This window comes from Thamnophis sirtalis, unplaced genomic scaffold (genome assembly GCF_051295495.1).
Source record: "Thamnophis sirtalis isolate CommonGarterSnake01/CBP01778 unplaced genomic scaffold, rThaSir2_p1.2 scaffold_1, whole genome shotgun sequence".
NCBI classification, from domain to species: Eukaryota; Metazoa; Chordata; class Lepidosauria; order Squamata; family Natricidae; genus Thamnophis; species Thamnophis sirtalis.
Window position 1 is genome coordinate 138,317,670 of NW_028261381.1, and position 15,575 is coordinate 138,333,244.

At 39.6% G+C, this 15,575-nt stretch overlaps 1 protein-coding gene across 3 annotated transcripts in view; it reads right to left on the bottom strand.

Moving 5' to 3' along the window:
- SYNE3 (spectrin repeat containing nuclear envelope family member 3) overlaps positions 1-12,097 on the bottom strand; it is a 79,203-nt gene extending 67,106 nt beyond the window's left edge. For 2 of the 3 annotated variants that reach the window (XM_087726052.1, XM_087726065.1), the window contains exon 1: positions 11,189-11,297. The gene's annotated coding sequence lies outside the window, so the exon portion shown is untranslated. Of the gene's footprint in view, positions 1-11,188; positions 11,298-11,719 lie in introns of those variants that run through there. The other variant, XM_087726059.1, reaches the window with a different exon arrangement.
- Positions 12,098-15,575: the final 3,478 nt, after the last annotated feature.

Below are 15,575 nucleotides of genomic sequence, written 5' to 3' on the forward strand. Positions count from 1 at the left end.
TTTGCCTTGCCTAAATGCCATTGAAATCAGAGTTGTATTCATGGGTGAATGTTCATTCTTCATTTTAGCAAGTCATGCTAAGTTTCAGAAGTCCAACTTAAGCCACATGGAAAATATATAAAGACCTTCTCTACTTGTTGTAGAGCAAGTGGCATTTATTGGAAGCCTACTGCTTCTGAGCCTGGAAACAGGTGGATCCTATCCTTGAGAGGAGTCCTCAGAGCAGAGCTAAATGCTGATTCAGCTGTTATTGGATGGAAAAGCACATGGAGTTGTGAGTAGGGTGTGTGTGACATAAAGGAAACAGCAGCCTGCAGCCTTATATTGCCCCCCAATACAAGACCTTGTACTGATATCAAACCAGGTGGATGATGATGATACAGTAACCACTCTTCCTCCAAGAGGAAATTAATAATTTGGAAAATCTGATGCAGATAGTCCACATAAGGTAGAAATGGGGATATTGGCATGTGACTGCAAAAATCTGGATGACTGTTAGATCAAAGAAAGTAGGCACAGAAAATTTAAACGTTGCTATTGTCACCTGGATTTTTGTAAAACAGATTTTGTAGCCCTAATGTAAGTAAAAGCTGACCCAACTCTCACTCAGATGTGTCACTGACTATAAGGGTGATTTTCACATCTGTCCAATTATGCTAATCTTCAGTAGTAAGTCAGAGAAGAGATCCTAAGAAGTTTAGTTGTCCTGCTATGGTTGTGTTCTCCCCACACATTTCTGCAATTTATTTAAAGAACCAATAGATATATTTGCATAATATTCTTAGCTGGTTTTCTAATCACACTGATATTGTTTTTGTTATAGTGACCCATTTGATTAATATTTGATTGAACATATTGTACAAATAGGTAATTCAGGTAATTAAAATAGCCAAGTTAAATGTGATGAATTTTATCCAATTCCTTTTTATGGATATTAATTGTAGGACACATTATTTTCTTCTTCTTTTCTTCTCCTTTTTAATATAGTCCACTGGTTCATAACCCTAAGCCTAACCAAGAACTATAATTCCTTCTAGCACTGATGATGTTACCATGTTGGGTAATAAAATGTCTGCAAGAAATTAACCAAGGACCCTACTGTATAAAAACTAAATGGTCACTTCTTAAGCTTTACAGCAGATAACAAAGAATCTTATAACAAAGAAAAACAAAGAAAAACTTGCAGATCACATTATAATATCCCCATGGAGATTCGGACCCTCACCACCCTTTTGGCTTTCCGCAAAGCTGTCAAGACCTGGCTATTCCGGCAGGCCTGGGGCTGATGAGTTCCCAGCCCCACTTGAATTGCTGTGACTGTTGTGTTGTTTTTAATCTGTTTTGTGTATTTTGTTTCTGTCTTTTTTGTTTTTTGTATTTCCCCCCTTCCCCACTTGTTTGTTAGCCGCCCTCAGTCCCTCGGGAATAGGGTGGCATACAAGTATAATAAACATCCAACATCCAACATATAAATATCTGCTTTCATTAACTTGTCACCATTTCTTCCATGCTGACTTTATTTGGCTCCATTCATCCAGAGGTCACGAATCCTTTATTAAAATTCCATGGAACAGTTTACTTCAATGTTATGGGGACTACCGGTATATTTCTAAAATATTACTAATTGTCTTTTTGAACTTTATTCATTAATTCAGTAGGTAGAATGAATGATAGTACAGAAGATGTAGCTTTAAATTAATTTAATCAGTAAATTACCATATACTAAGCTTTAGCTGATTAATGGGGATAATTGAATCAGTGCATAAAATATATATCTTGCTTTGTCTGACTTTGCTTGCATCAGTAATTTTTATGCTGTTAAAAACTGAGGATACTAAAACAGAAAAACAATAAAATAGCTTTAGTCAGTTTTGATCAGTTATTATACACGCATGCAAGACACAAAGATGAAATTAAATCTACACATATGTTCAAGGTTTTCCAAATAAATATCCTCAAATACTTCCAAAATTGCAGGTCTTATAAAAATAGCAGGTTTAACTTCTCCCCAAGATCTATAAAAAAGTGTTCCTTGCAGTTACTTTGATCTAATTTTTTAAAAAAATCCTGACAAACCTGTTCACTGCTTGTCAATTCTCCCAGGCAAACTAGACTAAAAACTCAGCCAGATGAGCTATTTTTACTTCATTGTAAGGCAACATTAACAAAATCTTGAAAAGCTGAAGGCACAAATCTCCTGCTACCACTTTTAATTGCTCAATCAATTAGGATGCCGCCTATCTAAATTTCTTCATCTGGCAGCCAACTCCCCCTTCTCTTGTCTGATCGTTTCCTAGGCAGCATCTCTTCCCCTTGTTCCTCAAGGTCACTTCCACATACCACTATATTACTTTAGCAGACTTCAAGGTCCATTTAGACATTTATGCATTTCAGATCATGAGGAGGGGGAGGGGCTGCCCTCCCTAAGATTCTTCCCCATGGGTTAGAAAGCAAGTTTTCTTAGCTAGGGTTCCCTACTCTAGAGAAGACACTGGCCTTGAAGATGTGCTTGGCTCTTTTGCTCCTCACCTACAGGAAGCCTATGAAGTTTTGCAGATCCTTGTAAGAGAACAAATGTATCAAAATGCTCAATAATTTCAGAAAGATGGGCAGGCACCAACACCTATTAAAAATGGGTGTGATTTTGATCACATGACTGCCATATTTCCTTTTCGGAACTAACTCTCTGTATGCCCCAGCAACAATATACAGATCTAGAAAAAGTTTCTAGCACCAAACTCATTTTGCTCCCAAAAATATCCACTTTGTTTTTCTTATCACATTCCATACCACATGGAATATAATGACTTGCAGATCCATTTTATCCAAATATACATGTGTGAGGACATCTGCAGTTGACTGCTAAATCTCCATGGAGAAGGTAGAGTTACTTTTCATTGCTGCAACTGTTGATAATTACTGGTTTGAATTGCTCACAAATATATGCTTTCCTAAATTAATTTTTTAAAAAACTACCAGATATGCATATTTTTAAGCTTAAAACTTTTTAAAAATAAACTTCCATGAAATATAAAGAGAGAAGACAAAATGTTATCACTGAACTCTTGTGGTAGGCTAGGATGCTGAATGAAAGAGGTTCTCATACAGATGTATATCCTATTACTTCTTAATTCCAAACCACTCCATATTCTTTGCCTTGTTACTTAACTGTATGTCCTGTTTTGCGACATATTGTACAATATTGCAGGATCTTGTACAACTTGCTCCTTTATCTACAGCAGCATCCTCAAGGTTCATTAGTAAAGAACTATTTTAAGGTTTTGGGTTGCGTGAAGTCCTAACAAGCCCTCACGCCCAGGTGATCCAAGCACAAACAACTTGCTTTAATTCCGTTTCAAGAGAACTCAAACACAAAGAACCCTCCATTTACAGAAAGAAAATTTCAAATGCCAGATGCTCAAATATATACATCTACCAATAGGGCTTAGGAAATATGGGAGTGCCCTTATTTCACCCTGTTTTGGAAAGAACAAACTCCTTAATCCCAATTTATCTGTAATTCATCAAAGCTGTGTCATTTATTTGGGAGGGAAAAACAGGATCAAAGTTTGCATGGACTGTAGAAAACACCATCTTCTCTATGAAAAGCAATTTAAACATTAAGTTCTGCAAAATGTGGGCGAAGCTAAGGGATCAAAGACCGCATTTGCTATCGTTATAAAACATCAGTATAAACATCATTAAGGTAGTGCAAAATTCACTAACGGAAAAAAACACTTTCTCTTTCTATAAAATAAGCCAGAAAATTAAAGGTAGTTTTATGTCCATCATAAAATAGGGCTAGACTATTGATGAGAGAATAGCTCATTTCCTTATGAGTCACTACCTTCCTTTTTATGCAGGCTGATGGCTTCCTTGGAAAATGCAGTTTAATTTTTTGGTCTCAATATGGGTTTCAACAAATAATGAAGAGACTAAATTTATCCTTAAAGCTCCTTTCTCAAAGCACAGCCTGCTGTTTGGATGAAACTCAAGTTCTTAATAGTGTTATACCTACAATTTTTTTTAAAAAAATGTATCTAAATTAAATTAAATTATGTAGGCTGATCTGTCAGACTTCTCCAATCTACAGCCTTCCAGAAGTCCTAAGATTGGAATTCTTGTCAGTTCCATTCAACGTAAGATGATAGTAATTTTATTCCAACATTTCTGGAAGGTATTGGATAGTCAAAGACCTACTTAGAAAGAGAAGAATTGCCTTGTCCTGTGTTGAAGAGTGGAGTTGAATTCTTGTCCCAGAATCTCTTTGGAATATTTCTAATGTGGCTAATTTTTGACAAGTAGTAAAGAATGTATTTACCATGTTGAAAATCTCCCGTATTTCTTTGTTGTTGTTTTTTTGGTCTTACTAACAGAAAAATATTAAATATTTATTTAAAGAATTAGAACATATGTACTTTTATATATACTTCATGTGTAAAGTGAATTTTTTAAAAAAATGATAGGCCAGTGTGTTATGTCCTCGGACTTATGACCAGAGTTTGTTTAGGACTGCGGAAGTCTTTTCTATTGATTGCCGCGCACCTGTCAGCCAGCAGAGAAAAGCCACTATCTGATTGGATGGCCGTCTGACAGCTACGGTATAAATAGCTGTCAGACGGGGTCCTGAGGTAATCTGTTGTATGTTATCGTTGATTTGCTTAGTTAATAAACAGTTAATTGTTCAGCCATCACATCGTCTTATTTGACTCCGGTTCAAGATTTACCACAGTGGAGTCCTTGGTGCAAGTTTGGTTGTTTTCTTGCAGACATTTCATTACCTGGCTAGGGAACATCTTTAGTGTTAGAAGAAAATGGGATTTGTTAACTATTTATATGCAATAGCTTGTCCTTTCCGTAGAGGTGTTTTTTGGTCCTGGAGGGTTCCCTGATTAGGCTGTTGTTTAACAGCCTAATAATAGGCCATTTTTTATTCCTTAACTTCCGCTGTTGTTGATAGAATTTAGTCTTCTAATAAATACATCCTGTTTTCCAAGTACAGTACTAAACATTGATTTTTTGGGTCTCTAATATCTAACCTTTTTTCATACTTTCTACAACTTTAATAATCCTGCAGAGATTAGGATTCTAAAGAATCTCTAACAGCTCATGACTTTTTAATATGTTGATTCATCATCACTAAAAATATATATTGCTCTTTTTTATATATTAATCCCAGTACTGTTTACTGAAGTACAATATACTCACCCTGCTTTGGGTGGAGCCACCTATAAAAATATTTACAACCATTAATAAGTAACTCAATGTCGTTCCGACCTAACTACTACAAATGCCCTACTAGAGAAAGATCAACTCATTCGCTCATTCTTCATTCATTCATTCAGTTTGTAGGCTACCCATCACAAATACATGATTCAGAGCAGCAAAAGCCTTAGGGAGATTGCTACCTCTTAGACATCTTTGAGGCAGTTTAGAAATAGGATAGAAAAATAAATAATAAGCAAACAAACAAATGTAATATTCTTGATTTATGTTCCTATCACCAGCAATTAACCTGAAGACTTATTTCCTGTATTAAAAACTTGTTGACTAATCAGCACGATGACCGCCAAATTGTCCGTGTTGCACTGATCTGTATTTAATTTAGGGGAAAAAAAATCTATTTTTGTCCTATAAATGTTTGCATCAGTCTCACTTGGGAATGAGCAAGAAACTCATCCAGGACAAATGAGATCTTTAAAGATAGAAATGAAGGATGTGTTTCATTGCATTTCTTTCATTTCTCCTTGACTGAAAACAATTTTATTTTCTAGATCTTGGGGGGGGGGGAGAAGAAGATGCAGCTGCTTTAAGAACCTGATTTATCAATCTGACTCTTAAACTAAAAGTAACATTATTTTAGCTGTTTTAATATAGAGGAAGGAGGGTGTTGTGTTTGCACAAGATCTAAAATACTTCCTTCAAACCACTGCAATCCTACTTCATAATACTGCCAATGTTCAGAAACATAATATGGCTCTGGAATCCAACACACTACTTAGTTTTGAATTTAACGAAATTTGGGTGTGGCTCTAGCAAGAAAGTGAGCAAAGCCAAAATCAAATCTGATTTGGTTCAATAAGAATTAAATTACTTAATTCTTAATTCTATGTATATGATGCTTTGTCTTTTTTAATAATTGTTCCATTTTGTAATGCTGCGGATTACCCTGGAGCCTATCTGAAGGAATTCTTGGCCATAACCAAAGTTTTTTCAGGAGAAAATGTAGTTTTGGTCCCCCAGTTTATACATATCCCCTTTCTTTAATAAATTCATGTTACCAAGAAATTCATGAAAAATGAAGGCATCTGTTCTGATAATTAAAATGTTGTTTGTTTTCACATGGCATAAAAGCAAAGAATGAACAAGGGAGGTTTGGCACATATGGTTTGATGTTTGCCAGTGACAAACAGTTTGTTCCACCCACTTTTATTCCTTTAGGCAATCAAATATAATTTTGTTCCCAGCCTTTCTGACAGCAAATAACGAATGTTTGCTCCTTGCATACAGAGAATACCAACAACAGTCAGTGAAATCACATGGGCAGGATTCCCTGAAAAACGGTGCCAACAACACATGTCAACAATGTGAAAAGCATTTTGTGCCCAGCTTTAATTATACCCAAAAGAGAAACTCTTTTGCAGGTTAACTCTCTGAACCAAAATTAAGACCAGTCCAGAGTCCTGATGGATTAATAATGCACTACACATAAAGAGAAAGACAGAAAGTTACACTAATGTGGTTTTATGCATATTCTTTCCTCTTGGAGATATGTATTAATCACTTAATAAAAGAAGACAAACCAGCAAAGTGTATGTTTTAGTCAACTTCTAAATTCTGCTGTAAATTCCACTGTACTTGCACTTTTCCTTAACATGGATTATAATACTGCATTTCCAAGTACCAAAAATGCTTTATGTACCCCATTGCAATAATATTTGCAACAGTCAGGTCAACAGGGAATAGAGATGATGGTAAAACCAATGTAAAATAGCACAGAACTAAATTTAAGAAGTTTAACATTATTAAAATTGGGCATTAAATAATTTCATCTAGTGCAAAGTAATATTAGGCTGCAATCTTATGCAGCCTAATGGAAATAAGTGCTGCATAGTATAATGGGAGTTGCTTTCTAAAAAAATGATCCATAATAGTTAATATTTTTTTTATAAAGCTGTCATCTTGAAACTCTTTTATCACCTTGATTACTGGAACACAGAACAGGTTTATCTTCTTAAACTGCAACTCAAATGACAGAACAGTGCCGGCCCAGTGTTTCTGATTTCTGATGAATTGCAGAAAGTTATTGTTGCTTTTTCAGGGTTTTTGTTTTGGCTTCTGAAAGGATTAGTATATCATATTACTTTTTCCCCCCTTTCCTTCTATTCAATTGTGTCAGATTCTCAGAAAAACTGCTTGAACAAGTCCTTGCAGTTTTCTTGGCAAGATTTCAGAAATGGTTTGCCATTGCATCCTTCCTAGGGCTGAGAGAAAAAAGGACTTGCCTAAGTTGGCATTGTGCCTTAACACAGTGTTTCTCAACCTTGGTGACTTTAAGTCGTGTGGACTTCAACTCCCAGAATCCCCCAGCCAGCATAGCATAGCATAGCATAGCATAGCGAGAGAGAGAGAGCGAGAGAGAGAGAGCGAGAGAGAGAGAGAGAGAGAGAGAGAGAGAGAGAGAGAGAGAGAGAGAGAAGAGAGAGAGAGAGAGAGAGAGAGAGAGAGATGGAACCTGGGCTGTCCATCAGCCCTCAGATGGAGTGTCAACAGCCCCCAGGTCTGGAGGTGGCTGATGAGGAAGTGGAGGAACAGCTGGGTCCAATGCCTGATGCGCAGATGGCAGAGGAAAGGAGAGCAGTGGAAATCTGTGGGCTGATCCTTGGGAAGGAAGAACCACCGCTTCTAGAGACACCCTACCATAACTCTGGGGATAAAAGGCAGGGGGCAGAGATGAATAGATGTGGCAGACAACTATTCATCTTCCAGCTGGATAGATTTATTAATCTGCAGTGAGAGAGAAACTTTTTGCCAAGGCTGCTGGCACTCCTAATAATCTTTGAATTCACTTTAGAGGGTTTGTTGTGTTTGGGGAACTGGGTCAGAACATTGGGGCTTGGCCATTAGAAAGCTATAGCTGCCTCAGGTCAGGAAATGATGGGTGCCCTTTGAGGCACCCATGTCACACTTCTACTCTGAGAACTGCCCTGGTTGTCAATTGGCTTTTGGGTGGAATTCAAGGTGTCGGTTGTCACCTTTAAAGCCCTTCATGTTCAGAACATAGTTATAAAATTATCTTTTCCATGTAGTATCCGTCTGTCTGATAAAATATAACAGGGTAAGCTCATTAAATGTCTCCCCAATTAGAGACTGTCACATTTGGGGACCACATAAGACACCTTTCCAGTGTTTGCCCTTCTGGCAGAAAAATAGGATTGGTGTCTTCCCTTTTGGTTTTTAGGAAGCTGGTGAAAAGCTGGTTCTTCCATCAAGCAAGGAAGACTGGTTGATTGCAATCGTCTTTTGGAACTGGTTTGGAGAATGGGTTGCCTTGTATTATTATAAACGCTTTAGTTGTTTCTCCTTTAGGCTTTGCAAATAAGCACATACATAAGTAAAATTCATATCTACCCCACAGTATTTTTCATCTGTAAAAAGTATAATTCTTAGTACAATTGATCTAGAGCCAATCTTGATAGTGACCTGACTGAAGGCTAGCCTTAAAAAGAACAGAAACCTCTGTCCTATGTATTTATATATTACCTATCTTTTCTTTATGGTGCATAAAGATGTATGGGGTTAAATGAAAAACCAACTGGTCCCAAAATACCTAGTAAATCTCCATAATCAAGGGAGTTTTGAACTTGGTTTTTTTTTAGTTTACCAATCTACTACACTACACATTAGTACTACAAACCATGCAGGAGGCAACAGCCAAATACAAATATGTACACCTATCATGTGTGCACCTATCATGTTGCTAATTTTAATTGATTTTAAATTTCCAGTCAGTGAACTACCATAAGTGTGCAAGTATATATGACCCTCCAATAGCAAATAATATATGTAACTCAGGGTTGAATTGTGGAATCCATGGTGCTCTCTGAACCTTGTTTGCTTGCAGATGTTTTATATCTAACTAGGTAATATCACCAGTGCATTAAATTAAATGTCTACAAACAAACAAACAAACTCAGAAAGCACCAAGGTCTCCATACATGACTCTCTCCCAAAGAGTTAGAGACAGCAGCCTTAGATAATGCCTTTCTCCAACTTATGGACTGCAAATGTGTTCAATTACGCTCATAATTGTTACAGTCAGTGGTTCTACCAGTGAAGGATGTTTGGGAGATATAAACACACTTAAAGGATGTCAGGTTTACAACTTACAGCATCTGTTCCAGCACATGCCAAGGACTGAACATGCCAAGTTCAGCCCAGAAGATGCCAAGGACTGAACATGCCAAGTTCAGCCCAGAAGATGCCAAGGACTGAACATGCCAAGTTCAGCCCAGAAGATGCCAAGGACTTTCCTTGATGACAATCTCAATACATTCCAAGTGAATTGGGAGGAAAAAAATGTTGCCAAACATTTTTTTTTAGTGTATATTGAGTGATCTATTCTGCATCTTTGGTCACAAGAAGAATTGTTGCAAAGTCCACTTCTAATAAATCTGATTTTAATTAAGACTGAATCATACTATGCTGTAGCTATTACCAGGAAAAATAAAATAAAATTGTTAAGAAAAAAGCAAGCAAAGTTATAGTAAGATTATAATTCCTGATGCTCCCGAAATTCCCTGCCTAAATGAGAGGGGGGGGAATCATTTTATAGGCTGGAATAGATATGTTTCAACATTTCAGGAGAAGCACATAAGTAAACCTTCTTAGAGGATTGACCAGAAATGTCTTTTTCCCAAAATGCCAGCCCAACTCTTAGCTATACACTCAGTGTAAAAGATACAGTATCAACTAGGCCTCTTTCAATTGATTCAGCAAAGTTACAATATAAATAGCACAAGTCCTCAGTTGCACAACCCACCTTCTGTCTTGCACTAGCCCTCCTCCTATCCCGCAGAAGGTATTTTCCCTTATTAGAGGCACACCCACTTTAAAAAAAAGCCAAGTTCTTCTTCTTTTCTTATTTTTAGGCACACCCATTTTGTGAAGCCAACCCTGGCCGGCAACTACACATCTGGTTCTCTCCATCTTCCTCCACGTGCCTTTTCACCAAGCACCGGCCAACTCGCCTGCCAATTATGCAGTCTAACTCTGCGACAACACAGCGATCCGTCAAAACAGGCACCTAAATGAATTTTAATTATTCTACTACAACAATTATCTTGAAGGGAGGGGGGAAGTTCTTAATAGTCGACGAGGCGGGTTCTTCCTCTCCCAAAGCACTGAGCCAGTTCAAACTCCCTGGTATTTATTTCAGAGAAAAACCAACAGCCTACCGACATCACCGCACGCGAGGCGTTTTGGAGGATAAGAGTAATTATGGCAGGAAATGCGAGGGAAACGAAAGCCGCAAGGACAACTACGCTACAACGAGGGCAGCGTGTATGCATAAAATAACTTTTTGCATAAAAATAACTTTTCCAGAATAACCAAGCAGGAATACGAGGCATCGCTGGAACGGGACAGTTTGAAAAGTAAAAGGTTGGAAAGGGGGGAAGTTGGCCCCGCAACCCACTCCGGAGTCCCTTACAATTTTAGTCCGGCGCCACGCGCGCCGGACCCGACTCGTGCTTCCACGGCTGATATTCCTCTCCCCGCAGGGGACTCCGACTCTGCGAGAGGACGCAAAGTTTGCTTTCTCTCCGCCAACGAAAGCAGCCCATCACTCACCGCAGCTGGGGAGAGATTAGCAGGTTCGCATCAGGACAATTAACCAGTGGAAGAGTTCTGCCTTGGAAATCGTTGGTGCTCCATCACTGGAGGCTTTTAAGAACAGAGTGGACAGCTACTTGTCTGAAATGGTATAGGGTCTCCTACTTGAGCAGTGGGCTGGACTAGAAGACCTCCAAAGTCCCTTCCAGCTCTATTCAGATTATGATTCAAAAGTGACAGACAAGCCGGCGAGTCGGGACTGAGGCAAGCGCCCTGCCCCGCCGGCCCCCTCCCACATCATCCTCGACCTCCCCCCTCCCCGCCCCACTCCTCTGCCGGCTGGAGTTCCGCTCACCTCCCCAAGCAGCGCCTCCACCGAGCCCCTTCGCCAAGACCGCCCTGCAGCTGGAGGGCTCCAGGACCCGGAGCTGCGGCGCGTTTGAATCAATGGCGCTGGCAGCGGCTCCTCCCTCTCGGCCTTCCCCGTCTCTTGCCCTCTTCCTGCTGCTGCTGCTGCTGCTGCTGGCAAAGCGCCGCTTGACTCATCTTTTCGCCGCAGAGCGCTGCGCAGAAATGATCTCGGGGATTGGGGGGGGGGGTGGAAAGGGCGGGCCAGGACCCGAGGGGGAGGATCGCGGCCGTCGCTTTGCGCGCCCTGGGCTGAGATCCGCTAGTTGCGATTCTAGGAGGTGGAAGGGTGTGTTTTCTCCGCTCGCTCGCTCGCCCCCCACCCCCCGGGCGGGCGAGAGACAGCGCGCTTGCCAAAAGCGTGCCGCTTATGTAACCGAATGGGGGAACCGTTTAGCGACCGAACGGAGCCTTTCCGAGGGCGCGGCGGTGCAAATGAGTCCCAGCCTCCTTTCCCCCAATTAAAAGAATTGTTTACTGTCATCTGAGCGGGTCTCGGACGCCTTCCAGCATTTCCTGGCGGCCGCGGTCTCTCCGTCCCTGCCGTGGCCGCGACGTCGTTTCCTACTCCCGTTGCGGGCCGTCGCTCTCTCTGGGCCAGCTCAAGTTTCCCGGAGCAAAGGGAAGGAGGTGCGGGCTTGCCGGCTTTGGGGGTGGCGTTCGCGCGTTTGGGCACTTGGCCTGGCTACGCCGGGGAAAAGGTTTGTAGGGGAGAAGGACTCTCGCCGCTCCCATCTCCCCCGCGCCGTTGGAAAAGCTATTTCGGTCAGTGGTCAGAATGCGTCCGTGCCCGCGATGACCGCATAAAGAACCCTATATGATGGAAAGGGAGGCGGCCACTCGGAATGGTGGCGGAAAGCATGGCGCTCAAGACCCAGTTGGACTCTCCAAACGCCTGGGGGGGGGGGGAGATCAGTTTGGTGCTGTTGCCATATAAAAGGGAAATTCTTTGCAAGAAACGTGAGAGACATTCAAAAATGGCCATACTTTCAGCAATTCACTTAAAGGCTACTTAGTATCGTGTAGTGTTCGCAGTAGTAACTACTACTACACTACTACCGGTAGTAAATAATTAGTAATAATTAAGACACCAAGATAGAAACCAGAAGACTAGTCTGGTGAAAGCCAAATAGGTGACCTTGGGCCAGTCCTTCTCTCTCTCTCAGCATTGGAAAAAGGCCCAGGATCCAAACTCTTGCCAAGAAAATTTGCATGGAATTGTCCAGTCACCAGGAGTCGAAGCTGACTGGAAGCCAACTCTCCCTCCCAAAATGGTGCTATGAAATATTTATTCATGTATTCATTTCACATTGAAATAATAAAAGCAAAAAGCCGTATCTAAGGAAAAGTGAGCAAACTTTTAACTTTCTGAGAAAGTCAAAAACGTTTACAAATACAGCTTCATCAACAGAAATTAAACTTTATAGTAAACTACAGTATAAGTAGCACTATGTGACTCAGCTAATTGGTGCTATTAAAATTCCAGATTTATTTATATTTATGGAAAGAATAGTAGAAGTTTGGAACCACCTTCCAGCAGAGATAGTTGGTCAATCATCAGTAACTGAGTTTCAACATGCTTGGAATAAACACATGTCCATCATCCAATAAAAAATAATAAAAACACAAACATAATAATTAAAAATGTATACATTAAAAAAAACAAAAAAGAAATCAACAAAGGGCAGATTCAATGGACCTAGATCTTTTGTTGCCATAACATCTGTGTTTATCTATAGTATTAACTGATATAATATTTTCAGAGATTCATATCTCTTTGAATGATATCTCTGTCACATGGACATTGTCATCTGCTGAAAGAAAATAGATTCTCTGCGCTCTGCTTTTAGCAAAAACATTTCTTTGGCATTGGTTGAAGGTTAAACATGGGGCCCCAACTACTCAATGCTTTGCAATATTGATACCATTAACAGAGAAATGAAATTAATATAGTTTAGCTATGGAATTTACAATGAGATATGACCACCATTTACGAGCATGAATTTATGTGTCCTGTCATTTCTTTTTTTTCTGAGTTTTAATTTTGTTTTCTTCTTTTATAATTTTGTGTATACTTTCTTTTTTATTGTCTGTCAAGTAATAAAATCATTTTTTTGAAAAAAGTTCACGTTTATTGTGCAGGACTCAGTAGTGAGCAATAAATGTTCTTTGCAGTTCTGGATAACTTCGCTTATGTGCTAAGCTATTTAAGAGTGTCTTCACAATCCTCAACAACCTTAAGTTCAGTTTGTTCCTAAGGCAGCACATAACAATTAAAAGGGAAGAAAATTAGGGTAAATTTATAGAATAGACTGCAATCCCATTTATGTCTGCAAAGTATAAAAGAATGGTGGTCTGAATTTAAAAGTGTTTTAGAGCATATGGGGTGTTTTGTCTAGCTGGCATCTGCTGACAGCCACTTAAAACAGCTGCATTTGTGCCTCGGATTGCACAACCGCCCTCTACAGCTGCAATTCAATTCCTGAAAAGGATATGTTTGGTTTAAGAGTTGCTAACAGTTGCAGATGCAGCAAAGTATCTTTTTCTGAAGGTATTTTGGATTCCCATCTCTGAATCAAAATACTGTCTGGCTGACATGCACAGGTATACATACTATAGCAGGGGTCTCCAACCTTGGCAACTTTAATACTTGTGGACTTCAATTCTCAGAGTTTCTCAGCCAGCTTTGCTGAAGACTCGAAGTCCACAAGTCTTAAAAGTTGCCAAGGTTAAAGACCCCTGTACTATAGGACTGTACCTTGGTTCTTTCATGCAGCAAACACTATATTGTCAAATCAATGATTCAAATTAAATTGTCAATATTTTCCTGATCCATACTTCTTTGTCTCATGGTGGGGCGAACAAGAAGGAAGGATATTTGTGAAGAGGTTTCCTTGTTGTCTTTTTCATCTAGCTTCAGTCCGATTGAAGGTGTGATTAAAGAAGCAATGAATTTAATTTATATTTGTAGCCCACACTGTTCTGGAATCTTAGGAAAACTAGCAGCTAAAGTTATATATTCAAAGCATTCTATGCAATTAAATTAGTACAGTTAGTTATTAATGCTAAACCACTGTGTGACTGTAGATGAAAAACCTAAGTTATGGCATGCATCCTAGCCCACAATAAAGTTTTCAAACAATGCTTCGGTAGGCTTCTCAACACAGGGCTACCCTGTGCTTTTGTTATGTTTAGGCTCTTTATGTCACTGAAAAATGGATTTGGTATTCAGAATTTTGCCTCATTCATGATTGAAAGAAAATGTACACAGTCTATGAAGCCTTCCATCCTTCCAAGGTGGGTAAAATGAGGGGGTTCCACCACAAAAGCGCGTAGGACTTGGTTTTCTCATATTAAAATAATGAAATCATTGCTAAAACTAAAGTAATTGCAGAAATTGATTATTTTCAGTTTTTCATTTTATTTACTTTTGATAACTAAAATACTTTCATTCTTTTTTGTAACTGTCTGTTTATTTTAGTCAGTAGCCAGATCAATCTTGTCATTGTAATAATGTAAAGTATCATCTCTAAGCAAGACTTTTCAAGAGTGCAGGAAAAGAGTTATATTTACTGCCATCCCTATCGCAACACATTTTGTTCTTCTGTGCCAGCAGTTTAGCAATTTGCTATTATAGAAAAGCATAGCACATAATGCAAATCTAAACATGGGGCTTTATAAATCAAAGTTTATGGACTAGTATTTTGAAGGAAACCAGCCTACGTAATATATCAACTTAGTCCCTCTTTAATGTAGATTTATGAGAGAACTTGATTTAAGGAAAGAGCAAATGCACTCTACAGTATCTGTCTTCAAACATATTCTTAGTGTCTAGAAGAAAATAAATTAGCTGATTAACACTAAGTGAAGAGGAATGCACAGAAGCAGTGGTGAGTTGCAGGCGGTAGGCCCTGATACGGGAGTACCGGTGCCTGCTGGGAGCACCTGGTATAGTTCCAGTATGGTGCTCCAGAGGGCCCATCCACCTGCCCGAGCGCCTTACCTGTATTTGAGCTCTTTGGCGCTTCCATGCACCAAGCAGCTGGAACATCGCAGAGGCATCGTGGAAGTAAGGATGCATGCCTGTGCTGTGCATGTGTGCACACGTGCTGCATATATGCATATGGAAGACACCGGGCCCCATTGTACCGTACCGGTTGCAACGGGATTCGGAACCCACCACTGCACAGAAGGTACCATACAGCTGACTGCAAAAGTTTAAGGATCCCTGATCAAGCTGTATGTTTCAATTAATTCCAAAATGAATGGGGGTTGCAACAACCTCAATGTGATATGAAGTGAAACATAATTGTTCTGCAAATTTAATTGCATAT